This window comes from Doryrhamphus excisus, chromosome 21 (genome assembly GCF_030265055.1).
Source record: "Doryrhamphus excisus isolate RoL2022-K1 chromosome 21, RoL_Dexc_1.0, whole genome shotgun sequence".
Lineage (NCBI taxonomy): Eukaryota > Metazoa > Chordata > Actinopteri > Syngnathiformes > Syngnathidae > Doryrhamphus > Doryrhamphus excisus.
In genome coordinates this window covers 91,080-118,503 of record NC_080486.1, presented here as the reverse complement: position 1 = coordinate 118,503, position 27,424 = coordinate 91,080, and the positions used below count along the sequence as shown (strand labels likewise).

The 27,424-nt window shown below is 45.1% G+C and overlaps 1 long non-coding RNA gene across 2 annotated transcripts; it reads right to left on the bottom strand.

Moving 5' to 3' along the window:
• Positions 1-5,541: 5,541 nt before the first annotated feature.
• Positions 5,542-8,432, bottom strand: LOC131108874 (uncharacterized). 2 transcript variants are annotated; one of them, XR_009120552.1, is made up of 4 exons: positions 8,301-8,432; positions 7,292-7,382; positions 6,634-7,215; positions 5,542-6,071 (listed from the first exon to the last, which is right to left on the bottom strand). It is a non-coding gene; the product is annotated as an uncharacterized LOC131108874 (long non-coding RNA). The 2 variants fall into 2 exon arrangements; XR_009120553.1 differs by having other exon boundaries at positions 6,634-7,087.
• Positions 8,433-27,424: the final 18,992 nt, after the last annotated feature.

Below are 27,424 nucleotides of genomic sequence, written 5' to 3'. Positions count from 1 at the left end.
ACGAGTCGCACAAACGGTCCGTGTCCAAATGCTATCATACACGCCAATTATTTCCAATCGTTTCTCAGGTCTAGATAACAACTGCTTTACTGTCATCTGTAAGAGAAATCCTATTTCAAAAGCAGCAAAGGTATGGAAAGTACCTGCCTTAAACTCACATGCACATAAGTGTGTGCAAATACAAATCTAGACACTGATGTAACAGAATCCATTTTTATGACAGTTCCATCAATTCCCAGAATGCCATGAGTGCCTTAACTAAATCATGAACGCCAGCAATCCTGTGAGGTCATGACTAATGAGACGATTTAGCTTGGCAGTGAGGAAGGCGCCACAGAAAAGGTCTTTTCTATTGACTGTCATTTTGACGGATAAACCATGCAGGCCTCGACTTATAATTCTTCTTCTTCATGTTAGAAGCTGTAGTAGATGTTTCTAAATATATCCACTTGGTGACGTTCCAGCCTAACGGTGACATCATTCTTCGCTTTGGTCTGACTCCACCATAAAAAAATGGAATTAAAGGATAAGTAAACATTCTCGCTAAGCGCAAGGCTAGCAGCTAGACGTCCTATCCACATCATGCTTCAGGTAGCCTCACCACTTTCCAGCCTCAGCCAACGTGGATCGGGCTGTAGGCAACCTGGGTGCTGTTCCACAATTCTCTGGTAGTAGAAAAGGCTAGGTTTAATCACACGGCATCAAGAGTCATATTCAATGTCCTCAAACCTCTGAAACAACGGCTTTTTTTCCTTCGGTGCCTTTGCATGCATCACTGGGCGTACGGGACAAAGATTAGTACAGGACAATTGGAGCTGGGCCAGGTTGAGGTGCCCCCATCTTCTATACGTCCCGAAGCGAATGGGCATGCCTCACACACACATTCTAATTGCTTAGGCTTCATTCTGCAAGGGAAAGAGAAGTGAAGTGCCCAACTACCCCTTCAGCAAAAAGGTGAACAAATACATTGATTCATTAAGAATTTGGTCAAATCGGGAATTGATTGTCAATCCCAAATTGCTTTTTTCCAGCCACAAACATGAACACCCCACAACAACATGACGACAGGAAGACGAGAGCATATAGAATACCAGCTTGCCGGGACCTACCACGGAAGAAGTTGTGTATTTTAACTCAGTCGCTGGAAACAGGAAGTATCCCGCAGAGTAGCCTGCACGAGGTTATGCATTTCAAGGCGTGCACACACAGTTCGACTCCAAATGGGAAAGTTGTATGTGGATGGTGTTGTACTATGTGTGAATAAACAGCAGTTTAACCATCTTAAAACACATTTGTTGTGTTTATGCTGTGGCATAGTCTGCATATTTTGGCTCTATGTGTATGAGAGTAGACACACACCTTCAAAGGCTAGTCTTAGATCATGGTGGATGTGGGTGGGAGAGAGAGATCTCGGCACAGTAAAAAGTTAATTTATTAGCTCCATTTTCACCCATAATTAATACATTTCATTAATTTCATTGATTAATCTGTGATAATCGGCCACCTTAATCGGTCAGGCTCCAAGATACACATACTGTACATAAACATGGAACGGAAACCAACTCTGGGATGAAATCGGAGTCTAATCTTTCTTTCGGTAGATATCATGTTTATATAGCCCTGCATACAACAATGAACAGTCAAAATCGCCAAGAATGGCGGCTACTGAGAGGGATGACTTTTGAAAAGTGGCTGAGATTGAGCGAGTGGATGGCTGGATCATAGTCGGATTCAGATAAAACCTTACCGTCCCTTAACTTCAGGGCTGGCAGCTTTCAGCAGCACAAGGAGGAAGAAGGTTTGCAGGTTTATGACTGACTATCATAGAATGGATTACGTCACGGTTCATAGCCGCCATTTTGCATGGAAAGCACCGTTACATGTGACACCTCTAAGGTGGTGTTCAGTTTATCCTCTCTGTTCGGGTCGCCTTTTCAGGTTTTTAGGAAGAACTTCCAAGCCATCAACGCAATCTGAGCCACTTTGTCTTCAGTTGCAATCTGGAGCCCCCGCTGAGTGGTTCAGGGTTTGTAACATCGGAATACATTTGCTCGTGTGGAGAACCATGCGGGGGACTTCAATGACAAACCGTCCCCCTGGAGACTTCTCCCAAAGAGAGGGGCTCCAATAGATTGGCAGTCTGGTTGACACCATTAGGCCCATGAGCACCACTGGATCTATACTCCCAGGGAATCATGTATGGATGTATTGCGGAGAGAGTCAAACAATGAAAGAGAGAGGGGGGTTGTGATGAAGGCCAATGCCGGCCAGGGTTCTGAGCGTTGCATCAGGTCTATGTTTATTTCATAAACATTCTCTCCAGCTGTCAGTCAAACGGGAGGCAGCATTCAGGGGTAAATAAGCAGCAGCACTCAAAACAGGAACTGGTCTACCTATAGCTCAGTCAAGTTGGAAATACAGAAAGCAGATGACGTGTTCAAGTCCTGATTGTTTATATTTGGAAGGAGAAAGATGTGCGATTAGAGCGGGAGGGGTCAGCGCTCATGTCTGCAGGCAAGGTCAAGAAGGCACATTTAACTTCTAGACATCCATCAGCAGCGCTATACTTCACTCTGCTTTTCTTGCCATCCAGTGATGAGAGACGTACGACTCCAGCGGATATAGAGGACTAAAGGCCCCCGCATCCCCTGGGTCCCTCCACCCGCAGCACTCATGTGGAAAAAATGTTGGGGTCTGCGCCATAAGGCCAAAGAATGAATTGACCGTGCATCTCCTGGATTTGCAGACCTAGACCTAGCTGCTTTTCGGACCACGGCTGTGTGTGTGTGTGTGTGTGTGTGTGTGTGTGTGTGTGTATAATTTGAACTGCACTGTTTCTGCCTGCTGCTCTTATGTAAATAGAGCTGTCAGCCACTTGTTATGGTCGGGCTGGGAGTCATCCGGAGGCCCTGGCAGGCTCGGGTCGCTGGATTCCATGTGATTCATTGCTGGCTGGGGGATGGGGTGGAGGGTTTAAGTCTGCCAAATACAAACACAGTAAATGAGTGAGGCGAGGAGGCGAGGAGGGCGTGATGAAGGAGCGTCATTGGCTAGGTTGGCAGTTTGGTTGTTAAGCTGGAAATGAACTGACTGGGCTGCGTTCTCCCGTCTTCCCTCCTCTTCCTCTCAATCACTGTCACTCCAATCATGACTGCAGTTTATCCCTCATTAGGTTTTCTTCCTGCATATCTTCTCATTCCTCATTCTCCCTCCCTTCCTCGACTCCCACTCACCCCTCAACCAACACATTGATTGGCATAAACCAATTTCATTTTCTCAAAACCCCATGGAACCCCCAACTGTTCTCACGTATGACTCCAAGTTGGAGAGCAGGAGGAGCTCTATAATGATAGGAGAATGGAATCCATGGCGGTATTTGAATAATATAAACATTAGCTCCAGGTGAAATCTCTAATTGGAGCGCAATTGAATTTTTACTTTCTGGGTTGTAAATTATGAAGACGCGCAAATCAATCAATAAGTAAAGTGAAAAGGAGCGACTACAAGGATTTCTATGCAGGCAATAAATGAATTCTTTTCATCATGTTATCACTTCAGATTATGGCAGATTGGATTGGGTTCAACTTGATGTGGGGAATGTTTCCTCGTATAAGGTATTTGGGGGGCCTGATGCCTTAAGTTTAGAGCTGCATTATTCCAGTAACGGCGCCCTAAGATGCACACCTTTCACAACTGCCACCCAAGGGACGTTATAATTGTCTGTAATGGTTGCTAAATTGGATGCTAACGAGTAGTAGAACATGCACTGTGTATAATGGACGCTACGTCATCTGGTTGAAATGCTATTGTGTTTCTGCTTTGCTGGTTTTCTTCTTCCGTTGTTTATTGGTGGTTAGCAAGCAGCTTTCGTGTGCATTACCGCCACCTGTGGAACAGACTCTACACCCTTCTATACTTTTTTCACAAGTCCAGTTTTTATTCAAAAAGAAAATATATATCTATATGAAACATGTCCCGAGTTTAATTATGAAATATTAGCAATACTGAATTTTATCTTTTCCTGTTTAAATTTATCCCGGGTGCGTTCTTTCAGCGCATGCTCAGATATGACGCAACACGCAGCTCGAGACGTTCTTCAGTTTTAAAAAATGAAGCAATCAAAGTTTGTTTTTGATCCAAACTAATTTCAAGACTGGACGAACGAAAACAATACGAGTTATTACGGCGTTATTCCTGGTTATATATCCCTTGTCATTGCACCACTGGAGCCTTACCCACTAAGGGGTAATTAAATCCCCCACTCATTAAAAACACAGCTGCCTACCAGCAAGCATCACGGCTCCCCCGAGTCAATGTAGTAATTTCTATTTCATGGCCCAGAATAACCACATAGTACGAGTTGAACTGCCCCTACAGATTTATCATGGAATTGGGCTGTGGGGGCTCAACATGGGTCGGGCTTTTTGAAAGTATCCTTTCTTTCCTTGACTGTACAGGATTCAGAAACGTTAACAGATTTTGAATTGGCTTTTTCTATTCAAAGATCTTATGTTACTCCAGCATTAACACAGGAACCTTGCGCGAACTAGACATGCTGTGGCCATTTCCTGCCCAGCCTCCAGTTTGATAGCGGGGTGGTTGGGCCGTTTCTGTGCCACTCCAACAAATGTTGGCACAAATTGGCAGCTGTCAGGGCAAGGAGTTGATGGCGGTCCTCTTGCTCTCAGGGGCTGCTGCCAGACTCCTGCCTCCAGGTGGAGCGGCCTTGTAGGGCCTGCCTCACACAAATGCTCAAGATGTGTTTGAGAGTCGCTGAATTGGGGCAGAGGGCGGTGGCCGGCCCCTGGCCATACCATTGGTGAAGGTTTTGGGGATGGGAGCACATACGTATGTAGCTATTATGATGAAACTGATGTTTCTTGCTTCCATTTGCCAGAGCCGCCTCCAGGTGAGCTTTCTCCTCTCCACGCCCTCCCACCACATCCATTGATAAAAAGTGCACACACACACACACACACACTACCAGGATGAAAGACTTGAATCTGTCTATAGTGTCCCAGCTCTAAAAGAAGCACTATCCATTCTTCACAGAGACTCCACTCGATTACTTGATTGGTTTGTCAGGCACAGTGTTCGTGTAAGGAAATCATACAGCATATACTTTAAGTGCCTGAGAACATCTTTTCTGGAACAATTGTCAACAACCCAATCCTATGAAACCACAAAGCCACGTTTCACTGTACTTGCATGAAGTACTTTCTGGTAGTACTTTGTCCAGAGAAGATTCAGGGCACACATGCACAAATGTCTTCAATGGTAAGTTTGGTATACAAATAAGTAGTAAGTAAGGTAATGGTAGTACTACACAAGCAAGATAAGCCAGGAGTTTTATGCTTCACAATAGAATGAGAAGACCGCATGAAGCCATATTGCCAAAACACAGATTGACTGGCTGAGTGCGCCTTCCGTTTCAAGACTGCATTTGACTTTCATGGCAGCGGCATGCTGCGCTTACACCTCATCTGTCATCATCAGGACAAACATTGGCGCAGGTCTATAATTCTACCACTAGGAGGCTCACAGTTCATAATTCTGTACTTCTTTGTGTTCACTTTTATCTGGCCAATGCTTTCTCAGGGGTGAAAGGACCAGGACGATTTCAAAAGGTGATCAAGCTTGTCCATCCACCAGTCCTTTATAGCTAGCTTATTCTCACAAATTAAAGCAAATAAAAACATGGAACATGTCGTACAAGAGCCCCTTTTCCACCAAAGTTTCAGGAACCCTAACCCCTTACTAGTTCCTCGTAATGGAAGTAAAAGGTCCCTGTGTAGTTATATTATTTTAAAGTTCAGGAAAGTTTATTCAACTGTGGAAGTGGTATATTTCTACACTGATGCAACCTGAAACAGTCAAAATTAGCTTTGTTTTTGTCTTCATTCAAGTGTCAGTAGATCAAATAGAAATCAAAAAGTTACAAAAGAAGTCAGTGAATGACATTTCATTTTTTAAGCATCTTGTTGGCAAAGGTTTATGTCCACAGTGTCCAATAGTTATGTCAATGATGATCTCCGAGAGGGGGTGGAACCAGTCCTGATGCTCCTTTTCTGCTGTAAATAATACATACAGTATACATCAGTGATGAGCTCACGTCAACAGTACCATCACATCCACATGTATTTAATGTTAGCCTGTTAGCATTAGGGCTGTAAATACATACAGTAATGAATAAATATCAATGATGAGCTCACATTAACAGTACCATCACTTCCACATGTATTTAATGTTAGCCTGTTAGCATTAGGGCTGTAAATACATACAGTAATGAATAAATATCAATGATGAGCTCACATTAACAGTACCATCACATCGACTTGTATTTAATGTTAGCATTAGGGCTGTAAATACATACAGTAAGGAATAAATAATGATGAGCTCACGTCAACAGTACCAACACATCCACTTGTATTTAACGTTAACATTAGCATTAGCATTTGGGCTGGAAATACATACAGTAAGGAATAAATATTAATGATGAGCTCACATCAACAGTACCATCACATCCACTTGTATTTAATGTTAGCATTAGCATTCAGTTCGACTTAGCTTTTGCAGCTAAACAACTAGCGTGCCATGTAACAGAATACATAGGGAATATTGGATAGGATTTACCTTCATTCCACTTGTTCACTGCTTCCACCACCATCGCCAAGCAAGGAAGGAGATGCCGAGTCCTCAGCTGGTGTTCATACGGCTGGTTGGCGGCTTGGATCATATCACTTCACTTCAGATTTTCACCAATCTTACATTTCGATCCCCCATCCTCTTGGCTATTCTTTCACAGTCTCCATAAAAATCACAGATGTCTCAACCTCATGCTGAATATATTGCTCTGGTATTGCTTTGCACAAAGTAGCTTTGCTCATCTACATGAAACTGCTTCTTTCAAGATGGCGGCTGAGTAGAAACAAAGTGTGTACAACCAATCAACATTCATCAGCACGGCCCACCCCGCAACACGTCCTGGAACGTTGCTAAAAGGACAGCGTTGCTTGGAAGAACTTTTTAACCCAGGTAGACGGTACGGACGGAGGTAAATATGGACGTTCCCACGGAGGAAAAGGGGCTATTGAAAAGAAAAGATTGCAAAAAAAACAACAACATGGCTGACGTCATCCAAGACATACCGTTTCATACGGGTGCGTGTAGATGGAAGGGCTGGTGGGAGTGTAAGGACAGCAACGCGTGTATTGGCTGCTCAGGACAATATGGCGACATCAACAAAACATGGACAAACATGATCCAAGAAGAAGAAGAAAGGAACGCTCACCGTGAAGCAGGCAGTTATTGATGCAAATGGACGCTGGGACAACCTCGGACTCACCCCACACACCCGAAGCCCATGCCGGACCCCCGTGTCCCTGCAATAGAGAAACACTGGTCTATGCAAATGAAGCATACCTTCACACAATACAGCTGGCTGCAGGATCATCACTAAGAATACGCAGATGGTGCCAATATGATGGAGAACGTCGTGGGTGATGGGCAGCATGTCACAGACATCACTCCCACGTGCATGAACATCGACTCGTGTGGGCTTCACGGACTGTCTTTCTACGCACGCACAGCAAAAAGGAATTGCTTTCAAATGTACTGTTACGGTTTAAGTGGTGCAAAAGCTGCTCCAAGTCTCCAAGCACATGTTCAATCAGGAACATCTTCACCAAGGAACATGCAAACACAAATCATAGTCATTTCAAACTCTGAGGGCACCTTGCATGCAATTTATGGGAAGGCAGCTTACTGCACATGGAAATACAACCCTTCTTTCACATTTCCAAATGTGTTACACAAAATCAAAGCTGACTCTTTGATTGTGCGGCGTGAGACAATAGCATTAAAGCATGACAAGGAACATGCATATGAATATGAATATGAAAGCTTGATGACAACCATAGTCATACTGAACAGGGTAGAGTAAAAATAAATTACTTCATATAAAAAAGGACAAATTACTGCTTGTTAAATTATGTTTTGGAATGTGTTGAAAGCCAAAGCAGTAACCTCCAAGTGGCCCGCGGGCCGCACTTAGGGCACCCTCGGACAGTAGCAGACAATACAACACGATTGCCCAAAGCCCCAAAGCCCCAAAGCCCGTTGTGTACATGAGCCTCACATTCAGTCAAACATGACAAAACATTTGTTGCACAAACGACGGCGGTGTTGCGTTTGCGTGCCATCCGACGCATCATGGACTCTCACGATGTTTACATTTAGCAGAAGCCTTTACGGCCAGCCGCAGGCGAAATGTTCACCTCTTGAAAAAAAATATCGATTACCTAATCGATGACGTCCAGCGGTCCTGCTGCCATTACCGGCTGAAGAACTTTGACCGAAGTCCCGTCGCTTCCGAGCTGGCATCTCCGGCTTGGCGTCGCTAGCTTGGCATCGCTAGCTTGGCATTGTTAGCGGCAGGTGCTGCTGGCCTGCTGATTAGTGGTTGATCATCCAAATATCGATATCGATACCGAGTGCGGTATCAGTATAGGATCCATACTAGCCGGTTTGTCAGTTCTTGGTTATTTTCCCACATTTGTTTATTCGCTCATATAGTTACATTACTGATGTTGCCATGTGTGGTGAGGTGAAATCATACGTATGTAAGAAATAAATGAGCAATAAAATATTTCATCCTTCCATCATGACTTGTTACTGACTTGGAAAAAGTGTTATGTGATATGACACTGAGCGATATCATTTATTGGTATCCCAACTAAAGGTACATGAAAAACACAACACAGCACTTGAATACATCATCATTTTATCATATTTTAGTCCTGATCCTGTGCGTTCCATATCATTTTACCAAACCTCGGGTTGTCGATGAAGTTTATAAGACGACGCTAATACGTCCGCAGTGCTTAGTTTTTCACTTGGCTTTGGACTATTTATCCCCCAAAATGACCGTTTTTGGGTGCGTATGTCAAGTATGTGATCAGTAGCAACATTTATTTCATTCATTCATTTTCTACCGCTTATCCTCACGAGGGTCGCGGGGTGCTGGAGCCTATCCCAGCTGTCTTGGGGCGAGAGGCGGGGACCAGCCAATCCCAGGGCACATATAGACAAACAACCATTCCCACCCACATTCATACCTATGGACAATTTGGACAATTTGAGAGGGGGGGGGGGGGGGGGGGACAATGAAGCTAACATGTTTTTGGAATGCGCGAGTACCCGGAGTAAACCCACGCACGCATAACCTGATGCATGTTCAACTTCAATTCAACCATTACCACAACCATTTTTCTTCTTTATGTTCTGCCATTTACCCCGCTTCTTGGCCAAAGTCAGCTGGGGTAGACTCCAGCAGACCCCGCGACCCAAGTGAGCACAAGTGGCGTAGAAAATGGATGGATGGATGAGGGATGCATCCCGCATGAACAAGGATATTTCCAATGCGTGCAATTTCAAGGAAAAACATCCCCAGTGTTTGAACAAGTGAAAACAAGTGGCTATATTTTGGCAAACCACATCATCTGGCAACACAGTTATCCAAACAAAGCCTGGTCCGGCACCATCCCACTGTGGTTTCATCCCTCCAATAATACCAGGAACCTCTGAGCTATTTTCACATTTCCCACATTTCCCAGCGTGCCCTGCAGGAATACAACACTTAGTGGTTGAGTGCGATCCTTCTTATTACAGGAGCTGCTTTTGTTTGGGAGGGTTCCATCTGCTTATGTATGATGGCTAAGATTATGCGACTGTATTGGACAATGGCTTGCTAAGCAGTTGAAGCTATAAGCCGTCAATATGTATTACTGTCTAGCTAGTATTGTATCAAACCTGGCAGAAGAAAGTGAAGATGCTGCTTTTCCATGCATTTCCTTCAGGTCTGAAAGACTGTTGGCCAAAGCCATTGGAAGGCTGCCCATCTACCATGCAAGGCCGTCAAACAAATGTTTGGACATTTGGAATGCGTCATATCTTTGGGCACGGGTGGGGCTCTGGGTTGAGGTTTCAAAATGAACTGTGGTCTTTAGCTACCGTAGGTATAACTGGCTTTGCTGTCAAGGCCAGAGAAAAGCCTTCAATTGTGGCTCAGGTGCCCACCAGTCCGACCCTCACAATCACCCAACGTCTGGTGGCGTGGTGCGAGGGTTTGATATCTCCAAAAAGCAGACTCCCCTCTTGGCCGTTGTCTTCCCCACATTGCCGCAGTCTCTCCCTCCCACGTGCACGCTCCGTCTCTCTGTTGCCTTCAGCACTTTCAGTGCATGCAGAATGAAGGAGCTCGCCAGAAGGTGTTTGGAAGGCTGGAGCCCTTTCAGCCTCTGACAAGCATGTCCGTGGAAATGCAGAGCTGCGACCTTGGCAACAGCTCTTATTCTGCTCCGCTTCAAGCCAGAAGGAACGAATGTTGCTCCTCATCGACGACACTCTCTTATTTGTGTGCACACCTCACTTGAAGTAGCCTTAAAGAAGCCTGGAGAACTTGAACTTCCGGAACTCGAAAGGAGTCCCGTTTGGCACCATTAATCCTTGAGTGAAAACCGACTAAGTGATGGATGAAAGGAGGATTGATACACTTAAGTCCTATCTTTATCCGTCCATGTGGACCAAGTCATGATCCTGGTCTGCCATGATCTTCACATGACCACAAAGTGGCTGCTAAAGTGGAGGTGGACAAACATTAGACGGTCTCAGGTGCATGGTACTCAGGTACTGACTGGTACTGGTACTGACGCTATGGAAACGCTTGTAGGTGTGAAAGGTCAAATGCGTGTTCCATAACGTACAGCAGCTTTCAAAGCAACAAAAAAGGAGAAAACAAAGCTGACAGCAGAACTGAGTTGCACTTGCAGAAGCTGGCACAAGTCCCCCCGCACCCCACCGCACCCCCACCCCGCCCGTCGCTCTATTGACTGTGTGGATAATCTTGACTCCCCAGAAAAATCCTTAAGCAGCTGGCCACAAACCTTGAGCTTGAGCATACATGCATACAATATCTCCCTCCAGCCCGAGGTTGTTTTTCTTCCAACCCCCCCGCATGAAAGTGCCAAAGTCAACAGCACTCCTCTCTTCACCAAGTCCTGTAGGGAATTGGACTGAAGCTTTTCAAACGTGTGTAAGGCGAGCTCCCAAGTGCCTTAAAGTGACAACTAAAGTTAGTCACAGGTTACCAGCAAGTTAGCCCCAAGTTAGCATCAAGTTAGCATCAAGGTAGCCACGGGTTACTGCAAAGTTACATACATACATATATATATATATATATATATACAGTATGTATAAGGCGGCAGACAGGTTCTTCCTACATGGTGACCTACATGGTGACTTTCCAGAGCACTTGAAAGATCAGGTATCCAAACCCCCTGGGGCTCAGTGATTGAAAGCTCAGAAGGAAGGACTGAGCGCCAAAGTCTGATGAAGAATGCAAGAGGGAAGCCATATTTTATTCAGATGACATTCCAGCACTTCTTGTCTGTCGATGTGTGAAGACCCTGAAATCATTTTCACAGGTAAATTGATGAAGTCAGAGGTAAAAGTCAACTCATAAAGCATGTCATTTATTAACTTCAGATGGAGAAAAATCTAAGAAGGCCCAAAAATGGCGTGTGAGGTTTGCTATGCTGCGGCAGGAGCGGAGAGAAAGAAAAATCCACCCTCTTCCATTTGAATGGTTATCATCACTATAGATTTGGTGTGACCACTTCAAAAAACCAGTGTGATTTCGCCTCCACCGGGAGGCGTCCAGATGTCAGCGCACCCAGCGATTAGCATGGCCCCGACATTAAGAGGAGGGCAAAGCCTCAGATCCAAACAAATTCCTAATCTAGTCTCCAAGCAGGCCTCCAGCGACACCACGACTGCTCTCCGCTGGTCTCATGGCTGTGAAAGCCCTTCCCTCGGCACGTGCGTCATCTCAGCGACTGTCGGTCTCTGTAGAATCAACATCAATGAAAATGCTTCTCAAGCGAGACCTCCACAGCGGCGCACACGGAGAGAGATCACTTTGGGGATTCTATGACACGCAAAGTGTAACCACGACTAGAGTCACTCAAAGAGATTTTGGTTTTCCTCTTCACCCAAATAACTTTAATGGCAGACTCTCACGGACATTAGAAACATAAAATTCAATGAACAGTCAACTTTCCCGTCTGGCGCGTTTCTGCAGCCGACTTTGCTTGCAGCTGAGCAAAACAAAGGTGTCCTTAGGTTTAAAGCTCCTCGGGTAATCTATTCTGCAGCCGGCCGAGGTCCTTGAAGCAGGAAAAGCTTTCCCTCTGCTCACCTCCTCTGCATCCCAGCAGGTCCATGGATTAGATTTACAGCTTCTGTCAAAGACCCTGACAAGCCTTAAAGGCATCAGTGCTTCTCTGGCTCCCCCGATATCGTTCCCAAAGGACCGACAACCAAGAGCTTTTTTCTAAGCAGCTGGGACGCTTGCTGTGCCCCAGTAAGCTGGCATTACTGGACTCTCCGTTAAGATGCCCCTCATGCCACCGCGCACCATGTCCCCCTGCATGACGCCACCGCTACTAGATGAGATAAGACAGGCTTCTTGCATCACAATCCCAATCCATCTATGCCTGCCACGACTAATCCCGCGTCATTCATTTATACCACCTACCCTGCCCAGGGCCACTGGTCAGCTGGAGCCTATGCCAGCTGACTTTGGGTAAAAGGTGGGTTACACCTTAAACACCTTCAATTGGTCGCCACGTCGGCAAGCCGCCATCATCCGCACGTGTGGACAATGTGGAGTCTGTGGATGAATGTCGCTCTTTTGTTTGTTAAAATATTTGAAGAATGAGGCGCTTAACTCTTTTTCAAGCGCTTTTGCTTGTTTGCATTTGCAAGCCCAAATATTGCTTCACTTTAACGAGCAGAGGCCAAGAAACACTTGGAGGTCGACCATCCTCGCTCAAATAACAACGTTACGTCCGAGGCGTCCTCCTGGTAGCAGACTTGTTTTGGCAAGATTCCCAATTGACATTTTCCTGCTTCTTGTTGACAGGATGACAGGATGATTCTGATTGGGTAGAATTTATGTTTGGCATGCTTATGACTGAAGGCCTCAATCTCAGCTTGTTTTTTATTCATAGCACGATGTTGTGACTCAGCACATTGTACAAGTGCTTGGTAAGGCAACTGCGGTATGTACTGTACGTATAAGGGAATATGTCTGCTAGGCATCAGCAAGTTGGAGGGCATAGAGGACAACTATACAATCATTTCCAGTGTCTATTCTCTTGCAGGCCATAAATGAACACAAGCCAACACAAACAACAACAGCTAACGCTGCTGCAAGCAATCGGGCCATGTCAAACACCTTCCTTGTTGCTAGAGCTAGGGTGCACTCCCCCCCCCCCAAACACACACACGCGGACAGGGGGAACACTCGCGGCAGCAATTCTTTAATTATTGATTTTCGTGCTCGCCATCCTCTCGGCAAAGCTCCAATTATATAACCACAAGGATTTCCATTGACGGCTCCGAGACCACTTGTCTAGCACTCCTTCAGATGCTGTGCCCAGCCCTGGAAACAAACCTTGGGAAAGTGTTTGTGGGAGGGTTAATGAATTTAGATCAGGGTTTTGCCGCAAACACAGCCTTGCTATCCATGGCAGCAGCCTTGAATTCGGCGGCTCGAGGTAAGAGTTGGGTCATCTCTGAGACAATGCGGCTGATTAGGATGGCAAACACCACAGGCTGTGGGACCGTGTCTCGCCGCCAGCGACTCTAAATTCAAAGGCAGGGCCCTCAATGACAAACCCAAAAGTAAAACTGAGAAACACACAGCCAGGCCTGGTTAAAGCTGACTTTGACGTTCGAGTCTTCCAAAGTGAAAGCGAATATTAAAAAAGACAGGAATCAAGGAGCCAGTGCTCACATTCTATCAATTCCAAATCATTTTTAACAAACAACTCCAGAAAACCGAATCCATTGAGATCATGTTTATTCTAAAGGGGAAAATATGGAGAAAAATGTATTTGTCTCCATGGTGACATGTTTATATGAATGAATATATCCCACTTTCGACTACTGAGTGCTTTCAGCGGCTGCATGGGGAATCCTAACCCTGAATTCTGGATAGCCGGATACATGCTTTCTGGTGGAGCTAAATACTTACTAATGAATCCTTTTGTAAAAAGGATGTTTTGTCAGGCATTTTGAGGTTTTATGTCATACTCCAAACTTTCAGGGAATGTGATGCCTTCAATTCCTACTGCATTAAAAGTTCTATTTTTTCTGAAAATGTTGGTACGGATGGAAAGGGCGATTTCATCTTGCCCCAAATAAACGCACAAAGAGCCGGAATCATGTGATCTTTCCCCCCACAAACCAAGGTTGCCATCATAGTGACCTAACTCGAACTTGTTCAACTTGGGAGCAGCCTCATTATTGCAGACCAGTATTCCATTTGGGCACATTGATTTAGCGTCCCCTTCCCACCTTCTGGGTCTTGTGAGGGCGGACGATACACCTCGGAGCAGGCGGCAAGGCTCTGTGCCTCCACCCTGTTGAACAATGAGCCTGTTGTGCTGTCCCCAGCCGTAAGAGCCAGTCCTGGGAGACGGCAGAGGCAGCTGTGGTGGGATCCTGAGACAAGGGCCAGAGGGGCTCCTCTGGGAGGAGGGGAATAGCGTTGGGGTTTCAGGGAGGGGTCTGGGTTTATGGAGTCAAGGGGGCTACCCCAATCTCCCCACTCAACCTTGTCCTCCCTCCAGCCACCCCCGCCCTTTCCGACTCCATAAAAGGCCACTTTGACAGAACCTCCATTTGCAATGCAGATGGTGTCCAGGAGGAAAGTATAAAAGAAGTGGAGAATCAATGGTTCCGTATCAATCTGCTGCCTGCTAATGTCCCCCACATTCTGATTCCTGACCCCTTCCCTGCCATTCCCAAAACAAACCACCATTGTCCCCCCATTGGCGTTCACTCTCTTGCACGGCCCAAAATGTCACATGAGGCGTGGAAAAGCCACAATTGGAGCTTTCTTTGAAGAGAGTGGTGCTAAGTGTCATTTAGAAATGTGTTCAGCAGGTTTGGGGCTGTGACATAATGGGCTGAAAGGAGAATGGGGAGGACGGGAAAGCAGGAGAAACCAGCCAGTGTTTGGTGAACAACATCTAACCCTTGTGGCATTGTCATAATATCCCAATTTGTGTCACAAACGTGCTACCAGTGATACGCTAAATCAGAGGAAGAAAAGGAGCGTGCCAGATGACATTTCCCACTGACCAATCACAGGAAGACTATTTGACATCTCAGCCTGCAACATACCCGCTGATGCCATCTTCGCCACACTCTCTTTAATCTTCTCTCTCTGTTTGGTCTTTAGCGTTCCGTGTGTACTCACAACCGGGCGGATGATGTTCCCCAAATCACTGCAGGGTTTTTGTTTGTTTTTGTTTGTGGAGAACGTAGCTGTGGTGGCCATGAGGGAGGAAGATCTACAAAATATCTGAAGGTGTGTTGGCTGCACTAATGAAGGATGTGGGGTGCACGTGAGGCGCATGACCCACATAAGACCCACACGGTACTGAAAACATAGGACAGACTGACACTGGCCGTACCAGACGGACGGCGCACAAAGACCTCCAAGTATGTAAGTTTGTCTTGCAACCGGAAAAAATGGAAGCGCTCGGAGAGTTGGTTTGCCATGACGAAGCGATGTCACACGTGCGCCCTTTGTGTGTTTCCCGGGCTTATTTGCACATAGACCAACCGTGAGCGGCTCAGCCATCTCTCCTTTGTACTTTTCCAACTGGTTGTAAACATAGCTTTAATACAGTTGCCCACATTTGTTTTTGTTGCAAATACAGTTTTTTAGCATGCCCCCACAAGCCTTGGAAAGATAGGCGGCATAGAAGAAGGATGGATGGAGACTATTTTAGCCAAAACAGCTGCCGTACGTCACTGGCAAAGCGGCTGGCATGTTAGCAACGGCACGTTCAAAGAATAATGTAAGATTTGTGCCACATAGAAATGAGCAGCTTTGCTATGATTACCAGCATTATTTCATGGGATTCTTATTTGCCAATGTTATGCTAATGCTAATGCTAATGCTAATGCATCCCATAATCAGTTCACAGTTCCACATGTCCAAAAGGAGTAGGAAGAAGCAAAGCTGAATCCCACCCCTCCATCTATAACTTTTACCGTCTAGAACTGTTACATTTGTTCACTTCCTGCCTTCCTGGTATGATTGTTTTGTTTTTTTTAACATATCTAACAGCTGCAGGACATGTGCTGCAAACAAAAGGTCTATTTTTCTCATGTTGATTGGCTAAAGGCAGTTCCATGGCCAGTGCTCAGACGCACACGGCAGATATTGGCAGGTTTTTCCAAAAAGTCATGCAATAGTTGATTTTCCTGATAACTAAAGACCTTTGAGAAAGAGTAAATCATCTACTTTTTTATGCCATGAATGAAGCCATTTTAGAATAAAGTCATGACTTTTTGCCCAGCCGAGTGTCTTTCCATGTCCAGCTATTTGCATCCATACTGTAATGTCCTTGATGATAAATGCCGATCCATTTCCTAGTTCCTGACCTCCAGCTGAAGCCCACATTGGCTGATTGGTTGATCAAAAGCCAAAGTTCAGCATGTGCAGACCGGCTCTCGTCAGTATGCAGCAAGACTGAGCTAGACAGTCGCCTGGTGGAACCTGGACTCTCATTTGGAGCAGTGACCCTTCAACTCACTCTGGGACTCCGGTACTCCGGCACTCCGGCACTCCGGGACATGATGCAGCCAAGCGGGAGCATTATGCTTGCTGCATTTCTGTCAATGGCACATGTGGATGACATTTTATCTGGAAGAGACTGCATGGCACCCCTAAAAGCAAACCCACTCACGTTCTCTTTTGTTCACAATTTCAAGCAAAAAAAGTGCTACTTTTACAAATCCTCCCCAGTCCTAGTGCATATGCATGACTCCTGCATGAAGAAATGCTAGAAACAGTGGATTAGCACACAGTGCTGTGATTTGGAAGGCAGTCTGTCAGCTCTCCGTGTCCACGAGAAGCCTGTTCCGTCCTCTCGCCTGCTGTTTATTTATGAGCAGGTCTGGGCTCAACGTTTTTAATCATTCATGAAATTTCGACAGGCTGAAAAAGAAGTCAACACCATGCTGGATCGTTACCCCAGTCAGTGCTGGGCTGTGGAAAATATCTGCATTTCTCTGGGATTGAAATATAAAAATCCACCAGCAAAAAACACAAAGCCATATTACCCATAAAAATGAGCCACGTTGACCTAAACCATACTTCCAATTACAATCCGTGTACCAGGTTGCCCTAAATGCCACCATCATGTACCCTCCGACATTAAATGAAGTATATTTCACTAAATCAGGATTTGCAAGGAAACTAACTCAAAGGTGTGCCATGAATGTGCCACAGAAATCCTCTGATCTGAGCTGTCACAAATATTGGTTTTTATTTCAAAATGGCCATATGAGCTGGCTCTACCAAGCCTTCCAACCTGTACTAGAGAGTACCTCTCTAGTACCTTTGCTACTTCTTTAGTACCTCTCTAGTACCTTTGCTACTTCTTCTGTACCTTTAGAGTACGTCTCTAGTACCTTTGCTACTTCTTCTCAACCTTTAGAGTACGTCTCTAGTACCTTTGCTACCTCTATAGTACCTCTCTAGTACCTTCCCTACCTCTATAGTACCTCTCTAGTACCTTCCCTACCTCTATAGTACCTCTCTAGTACCTTCGCTACCTCTATAGTACCTCTCTAGTATCTTTGCTACCTCTATAGTACCTCTCTAGTACCTTTGCTACCTCTATAGTACCTCTCGGTACCTTTATAGTACACCCTTCTAGTACCTTTGCTACCGCTATAGTACCTCTGTAGTACCTTTGCTACCTCTGTAGTACCTTTGCTACTTCTACAGTACCTCTCTAGTACCTTTGCCGCAAGAAGGACAAGAACAATCCACACAAACGAGCCTGAACGGTGGAGCAGAGACAAACGGTTGAGGAGCAAAGTGATCATGAACGTACCAAGTCCAAAGAAAAGCAGGGAGAAATATGCGTACATCTCAAGAGTGAGCGTGTACAATAGCGAGACCACATGAGTTCCGTGCAAACGCCTTGATCTTCTCGAAACAATAAGCATGCAACAGGAGAGGAGATGGATGGCTGACTCGGAGGGTCGCTGCTGTTTGTGTTTGCCTCTTTTGCTTCTTCCCTGCTTCTTTACGATGCCATCTGCAGCTCGGCAAGAAAGCCTGACATTGTCTAAACGTGCAAAGCCCGTGTGAATGATCAAGGCGTGAATTACAATACCCTTCCCAACTTCCCACACTGCTCCTCCGCCTCGCTTTTCATGTCCACCCTGTGAGCCCGGTTCAGAGCTGCCGACCCTCCCAGGTCTCCCAAGCAAATCTCCGGGATTCTTTGGCTGTCAAAATCAAATGACGTTTGTCAAGCAATGTTAAAATCGCAGACAAGCGAAAATAAAAAACGCAGTCCTGGCAGCAATCGCAGCATGCCAGTCTACAAGCGCGAGCAGCACCATCGCTGGGAGGTGTGCCAACATCAGGCTGGCACGTAGAAGAAATAGAAGGATGGCTATCGGCCTCTATGTCTGCAAGTCACATGCTGTGCATGTCATATACTCGCTGGCTAAACCTCAGAATAGGGCGGAAATTCAACTGGTGGCTCGTGGGCCAAACCCAGCACACGAATGAAGACCATTGCACTTGGAGGTATTGCACTCTCTCACCTATGAATAGACCAGACTGGACTGGACTGGACAAGAAATAGAATAGAATAGAATAGAATAGAATAGAATAGAATAGAATAGAATAGAATAGAATAGAATAGAATAGAATAGAATAGAATAGAATAGAATAGAATAGAATAGAATGTCACAAAATTGTCAAGTAGTAGAAATAAATAGCAATAAGGGAGTAACGATAAGTAAGATGTAATAAAAAGAAAAATACAATGTACAGGGAGTGCAGTAATGTGCGGTGTGTGATGTTGAGATTTAGCCATGAAAAAATACATAAATCATCAAGCAAATATTTCTGTCGTGGTGCATTAGCAAAGCGCAGCAGCAAAGCGCTGTGTCACACAAGAGTTGTGTCACATTTCCCAGAAGAGCGGACTTGTGTGAAGAAAATGAGCACTTTTGAAGGTCATCAGGCCAAAGGGGTGTAAAAGACGAGACGCATGGATGTCCAAGGTCTGAATCACACGTAAACAGTAATTATAATACGATGGCAACGCCAGCCAGCTGCTGGAAGAAGCGAGACGCCTCGCCAGCGTCCAAACAAGCACAGCAAATGCTTACGTGCTTTCAAGCCGAGTGCCTCAGTCCACTCACGCTGCTGGTGATAAGGTTGTTTCTCCTTTCCAACGTGGCTATGGCAGATGTGCTGGTGCTGGAGAAGTGGCAGGGAGGCATCGGGGGCTTCCTAATTAGCAGGGTGTTTTGAAAGGCCCCGCATCGCGACTTGGCTGGCAGGTTGGCAGAACCTGATTAGTGGGGAATCGCAAAGCGCTGAGACGCTGCTCTAGTTCTCCAAATAAAGAGGAGAAACACACACACACCAAGCCTATATGCTAGCCTCATTTTTCCCTCATCTTCACCTGACAAATCGCAATTTCTATTAAAAAAAAGAGACAAGGGAATATACTAAGTGTTTCTAAACCACTGGTTTGACTTGGAAAATGTAAACCAGATCGTCATCCACACGACATTTCCAGTGTGAGGCACACTCCATGGAAAAGTGGATGGATGGATGGATGGATGTATGGGTGGATGTGTGGGTCGGGGTGGATGGATGGATGGATGGATGTGTGTGTGGGTGGGGGTGGATTCCCCCAATTCAAATGATGAGATGTTTGTTATGTAATATGATGGATTTGTGTTCAGTTAACGTAAGAAAAGTCCAAATATTCAACAAAAGTCTAACATGATAGAAGATGGAGGAATCATTAAATATGAACATGATTTTATTTTGTTGCCAAAACATAACTATTTAGTACCAACCCGTTATTTCAACACATTTTTGGTCATTTATTTCGTGTGATTAACTAGATTGGTTTTTCTGTAGTTTTTAGTGGCGTTCGCTACTGGTCCAACTTAGTATGTAGTATGTAGTATTTTGTCTCAGTATGACCTATTGACCTCTTCCGTGTATGCGCTTTAGCAACTGTTGTGCTGTTTAAAATGTTGTGTTTGTATTGTTTGGCTCTCCTGTTTCTATTAGTTTGCTGGTTGTTTTGGCTTCGGACCACCCCCCCAGATTTGAGCCAAGCTGTGTTTAGTGTTGTTTTTGAGACTGGTATAATAAATAATAATAAAGTGTCTTTTTAATGAAATAACATTGTGCTGTATATTTGTCAACTATTCCATCTTGTAGTCATTTGCCTGACTTACCTGTGTATCGGACACCCTCTGTGGGACACCCTGACCAGTGGGCCTCACGCCCCACCCTCATTGTCACATTGGATTCGGGTCTGTGCTGCAGCACCAGACACCCCCGCCCCGTTGTAGTAGTAAATAAGTAAATAAATCAAATAAAATAGTAAATAAGTAAAACACGCTATATTTTATTATTACATTATATTGTGGTGTAACCTTAAAATATTGTCTCTTCTCATTCTTGTGGACCCAATGTCGAGTTGAACTGAGTAACACGATACCCTAACTTTGTGGCAATTGCAGCGTTTATGAGAGTGCAGCATTGCAAGCATCCTATGGCGGGTCGAGCAATGCCGAGCTGACAAGTGACCCACATTAAAAACAGAAACAGCAAAAGTGACAAATAAGATTTCAAACTCTTTCATCTAAAAATGTCCCAGGTTTGCATATCCCAATGTTGCCATGTGTGTTGCCATGTGTGTTTCCATGTGTGTTGCCATGTGTGTTGCCACTGCAGTACATCCCCATCATTTCTATGCAATATTCTTTCTGTTTGTAAAGAATAAGGATTTGGGATCTCATTGCATTTACTTAATGAAGTGTCTGGAAGAGTACGCACACGATCTAAATGCTACCACCAACCTCATTTATTCACATCATTTCACCCAAAAGCTGAAACTCAAAAACACACTTCGAGAACGCCGTCACGGGTAACGGGAGGTCACCTCACCTTAGCGGGGGAGTTGATGGCTTTGTTGCATCATGCAGCCTTCATGTCAAGCAGGATGAAGTTTTCATCCGACTTGCTTGAAATGGAAAATCAACTCTGCTCACATGTAAGCTTGGCAGGGAACAAAGTACTCACAGTAAGATATGACCAGAAGTTGTGGCGAGGTTACAGGTAAGGAGGCACAGGACACAGCAAAGAACACTTCACAATCTGGTTCTGGATAGTTCACAAAACGCAGCTAAAGTAGTTTGTCTTCATATGGCAGCAGCCGGGAGGGCCGGGAGGGCCGGGAGGGCCGGGAGGGCCGGGAGACCCCCTCCCAAGGACTAAGGCGGCAGAGCAGCACAAACAGAACCTTGACAATATTAATCATAATAAATCAAAATGAGGAATATAACTTGTGTAGCTGCTGCTAATCATTGATGTTGATGTGTAGTTATTTAAACTACATAACAATACTGAGTACAGTACAATTGTAGTGCATTAGCTTTGAGTGTACTACAGGGAAGCATTCAAATAATATAAATAATATAACTTTTAAAGATGTTTTGATGGAAGTCTTACGATTATTTTGATCTGACAAATCTTAAGTAGGTTTGATCCAAATTGCAAATTTCCCCACTGAGGAACGAATAAAGGCATATCTTATCTTATCCATTGTAGAATCCCTACAGCTTCTGCTTGGACACCCCCATGAAATGACAAGAAAAGCAGCCACGAGCTGCGAGCTGGAACGACCATCGACGCTGGGAAGACCAAGGTCGGTAGGATTGCAAGCTTTACAGTGTGCATGCACACTTCACATGCACTTCCAATCCCGCCTGGCACACTGCCACTTCCATACTGCATGGATTAGCATTCCCAGTAGCCATGCCAAAGCTCAGCATGTTTTTATCTGCATGTCTTTTTATGTTTTGTCAGGATCACAAGGAAGCCTTTTCCAAAAAGGAACGCGTGTGGTTCTTCATTTCACCATCACCAGTCTTCTAGAATGGTTGAATCAAAGGTCTGTAAGGTCTGTCGTGGTCAATGGAGTGATGGGCAACTCGGGAACAGAGTTCACAAAATGAGCTAAACAAATGGTGGGGGGGCAAAAGAAGTTAGCTGGAGATGGCATTCAGAGAGGCAAGTATGGGAAGTAGGAAGGTGGAGATTGTGGAGGCGACCAGATGGGCAGAGCAGCTCTGGGGTGGCATAGGTCACCCTGCGCTCCTTTCCACTGTCCCGCACTGAAACGAATGGACATCTGTCACAGTTCCACTACCACGGTCACTGGTGTGAATGAAATATTTATGGAACAAGGATGGTAATCATCTCATCCCATCCAGTGGCACATGCTGCTCAGAATACATCGTTTTTTACAGTATCTTTTCACGCAGTCAATTTTATGCATCCTGATTCCACCCCCAGTCGTGTGACATCAAAATGCGGCAAAGCAGAAATATGTTTCCGATTTCAAGCTACTGTACACGCCCCCCACGGACACTGTTGGAAAGTGAGAGGTTTTCCCCTCCGCACTCTCAAATTCTCATATGTAAATGCTAACATATTATGAGGTGTGTGAGGAAAACAAGTGTCCTGCATGCTGAGCTGCTACTTAGTGGCCTGAACAGCAGTGGCAGCCAAGGGCAAAGCCCGCTAATGTAAAGCAAATCCTGTACCTGGGGAGCACAGCCTATTCAGCCTAATCCACGGGCCTCCAGGCTGCTGCTTTAATGGGGGGCATGGGCCCAGTCATTGTCCTGCAACAAACACGCACCCTCCTCTGTGAATATTTATCTCAACCATATGGAAGGGCAACATAGGAAGATGCGTCTGCTGTCTGTCTAAAGATGATGAGAGCTACCTTTAGTACACTTCTCATCCACAAAAGAGGTGATCATTCACCAGGATGAAAAAGAAAAAATAGAATCAGAAATAGATAGGGAGTGGATCTGGGTTGCGATGGTTGTTTTATCAAACCACTGGCCTGGAATTTGGCAGCAGCTCTCTACATCGTTATCCTCACCATCCATCTCTATCCTCACCATCCATCTCTATTCTCACCATCCATCTATGCATCCATCCTCACCATCCATCCATCTCTATCCTCACCATCCATCTCTATTCTCACCATCCATCCATCTCCATCCTCACCATCCATCCATCTCGATCCTCACCATCCATCTCTATTCTCACCATCCATCTATGCATCCATCCTCACCATCCATCCATCTCTATCCTCACCATCCATCTCTATTCTCACCATCCATCCATCTCCATCCTCACCATCCATCCATCTCGATCCTCACCATCCATCTCTATTCTCACCATCCATCTATGCATCCATCCTCACCATCCATCCATCTCTATCCTCACCATCCATCTCTATTCTCACCATCCATCCATCTCCATCCTCACCATCCATCTCTATTCTCACCATCCATCTATGCATCCATCCTCACCATCCATCCATCTCTATCCTCACCATCCATCTCTATTCTCACCATCCATCCATCTCCATCCTCACCATCCATCCATCTCGATCCTCACCATCCATCTCTATTCTCACCATCCATCTATGCATCCATCCTCACCATCCATCCATCTCTATCCTCACCATCCATCTCTATTCTCACCATCCATCCATCTCCATCCTCACCATCCATCTATGCATCCATCCTCTCTATCCTCACCATCCATCCATCTCCATCCTCACCATCCATCAGACTGGCTTTCCATTACTACTGTGTGTGTGTGTGTGTGTGTGTGTGTGTGTGTGTGTGTGTGTGTGTGTGTGTGTGTGTGTGTGTGTGTGTGTGTGTGTTTGCTTGCCTTTGGCTAAGTTTTGGTTTGTGCTAAACATGTACACACATACCATATGCATAGCAGCATAGCAGCAGCAAGTTTACCTCTGTCCACAGTGTCCACTCGTATGGTCGTGATATGAGTGAGTGTTTACGCCCGTTTAGCCATAGGAGCCTAGACTACGCCAGAGGCTTTTGGGGTCACTCAGCAGGGGATAAAGCAAGTGAAGGGCTGCCTCAGTAAATTTGCTGATTATCTGAACTATGAAGTCACACCTCCTTGACCTTGCTGCTCCATTAGAGGGGGCGCGTGCATCCTTATCCTGGGCTGACACACGCTGTTGCTCCAGGCAATACATCAATCCATCTTGAATATTTACACCCAATAAGTCTGATGTACAAGAAGTGCTTTGGAGCAATTTACATTTCTTCAATCAACAAAGTTCTGTTTTCATTAGGGTGTTGTACACACCACACTTTTTGATAGAACTGCAAAAGTCTTCGGCCAGCATCAAGCATGCTGTACTTGTACTTATACTTATACTTGTACTTGTGCAATGTGACACATTGGTAGAAATGTTGCACGCTAATGGGTGGTGCCATGATAATTGTTGGGGGTGGATGCTTCCATGAATGACATGTCGGCTCCAGTGAAGTTCTATATCTCTTTGTGGGACTATTCTTTATTAAGACTAAGACTTTTGGTTGCTTTAGGGTTAGGGTTAGGGTTATGGAGATGAGATCTCAGTTGCTTTGGCAACTCTTTCTCATATTTCTCATATCAGTGGGTCCTGCGTATTAAAAGGCAATCAGAAGCGTTGATTTGATTGGTTAAGATTACACTCGGCTGTGTTAAACCCTCGCATGCCTTCTCTCCCCCCTCTTTGCCACTGGTGCTGGTGGGAGGGATGGAGGCGTGGGTACCGTGCGCTGCGCCTGACTGCGCTGCTAACAACAATTGCAAAGTGCGTCGGCCACAGCCCGTTGAAAGGGGGCTCTAAGAGAATTGAAAACGCCATTTTCTTTTCTTACGTTGGTTTCTTTTGAAATTCTTCTTGAAAAGTTACATTTCTCTTTCTCTGAGGAAAATCCAATTTAGGGCTTTCCAAATAAAAATTGGAACAGCCCTATGTGTGTGTGTATATATATCTCTCTCTCTCTCTCTCTCCCTATATATATATATACATATATATATATATATATATATATATATATATATATATATATATATATATATATATATATATATATGTGTGTGTGTGTGTGTGTGTGTGGAATTATGGATTTAAAAGAAGAAAAATTCAGTCAAAGGCGACCTACTATGCTCATTTTTTGATCCTTTGTATTGAGTTGTGGACTCCTATAGAGCAGCTACACACCATAACCAGCACACAAAGCTTTCTAGTCCTTCAAGAATCTGCACCTATTCAGCTGTATTTCTTTGGATTTCATGGTTCCCGTGACGACGGCCTGTTTGAATGTATTCCACCCGCCTTGTGGCGTTGGCCATATATGAAAGTTCCCTTGCCAAAACATCTCAAACATCCCCCATGCATCGGGGTGTATTTCAGCAGCATGTGTACTAGTACAATATTATCACAGAGACATGAGGCATTGCCCTCTCTTACTTCATCCTGCAGATGCCACCCAGCCACCCAGGCAGGCATCTCTCACTGGGTGAAGAAAAAGCATTTTGTGGGCCAGATTGAATAAGAGCTGTCATGACAGCCATTCGTAATTATTCCAGTCTAGCAGGCTTCCACCTGCCTGGGCTGCCGACTGCTGCGACAGGCTGAGGGACGGCTAGGCAAGGAAGGAAAATAGACCTGCTTGGGAGTTTTACTGGAGGGTTGCATCAGAAGCTGTGATCAACCGATTTGTTTCTGCAGACCCCCCTTCCAGCCTTAACTGTTTTTCTGCCAACTCTTCCTCGTGAAGGTCTCCTCCAGTCAAACTGTTACGCTTTCTCGTGTACCTACATTCATGAGGAAATAAGGAAGAAAATATAGACACGGGCAGAAATCAGGATGTGTGAGCTTTTGGTCAAATGTAGGCCCTCCACACAGATAACCCACTAAACATAGCCTGCTTGCTTCAACATCCACTTCAATTTGGGGAACCTCAGAGTATTTTGTTGCTGCATGTAGCAATTAGGATGTCAAATCCAACGGGCAAAGGCAAACAGCAGAGCAAGCCACCATGCTGCTATTTGCAGCACCAGCCATCTCCAGCTCCTAACCACGGGAGAAAGCCGCTCGGAGAGAAAGAAGTAGCGCTCCTTTATCCCTTGCAGGGACACACACAAACAGCTTCTTATGGAAATGATCCCATTCCTCAGCCTAGAAGACGCTATAGACGCTCCAAGACGCTATAAATCTGACCTTTCACCCGTCCAACACGAGGCCCATGCTTACCGTCAGTCAGGTCTTTATCTCCCTCTGACCTCTTAACATTACCAAGCAACAAGAGAGCAACACCAGCACTGCTCGTTCAGGAACACACAAACAGTTTCTCCACATGTAGTATTTATTGATCATCTACAATTAGAGAAGATTTTGGAATGGACCCACACAGCTCATGTTCTTCCTCTCCTATCACACATTCTTTTCCTTCCCTCTTTAAAATTGGCAAAATGTTCACCACTGGAAGTGAAAAGCATAGTGCAGTTATTTTGCCAACCCTCTGCTCTTAGAGTCAACTCTTGGAGGAAATGATGTTTTTCTCTTACGCCACAATGAGATTGGTGTGCGGACACTGAGCAGAGGAGCCAAAGAACATTGCTAGAGGAAAATGCCGGAATGCTGAGAAAAATGAGCTGCAGGAAACAAAAGCAAAGGTACTTTTCTGTCTGTGAACGCCAATCTTTGGTAACATACTGTAACCTGCATGCTGACTGGTCTTCTACTTTTGCACATTACTATTCATGACCAGCATATTGTCCATCCATCCATTTTCCGTACCGCTTATCCTCACTAGTGTCGCGATGTTGGAATGTATCCTAGCTGACTTTGGGCGAGAGGCGGGGTCCACCCTGGACTGGTGGCCGGCCAATGGCAGGGCACATATAGACAAACAACCATTCCCACCCACATTCATACCTATGGACAATTTGGAGTCTGCAATTACCCTAACATGTTTTTGGAATGGGGGAGGAAAGCGGAGTCAGCTTATTGTCAAGTTGGAAATACTGTTGATTTGAATAATTAATAGTCAGTGAAGTAAGTAGGAGATAGGAAATGTATGCAGATGACATCCACACACATTTCATTGTAGAACATCTTGTTACAGTGCGAGCCGGTAAACATAATCAATGCAAACAAATAGACAGTAAATATACTGTAAAGCTTTCCTGGCCCTGCCAATTGGCAGATTTTTGTCCATGGTCAAGCATAAAACCGCATCATTTCTTGATGAATATGTTTGAAAAAGCGTGATGGAGTGAAGCTGCCAAATGTGGCGAGATACAACTGTAGATACAGTATTGGCTTGCAGTGGTGTTTATTCAGAGTGTTGTTGAACTGCACTCTTCGGGAAGGCATCATCAGTCTTC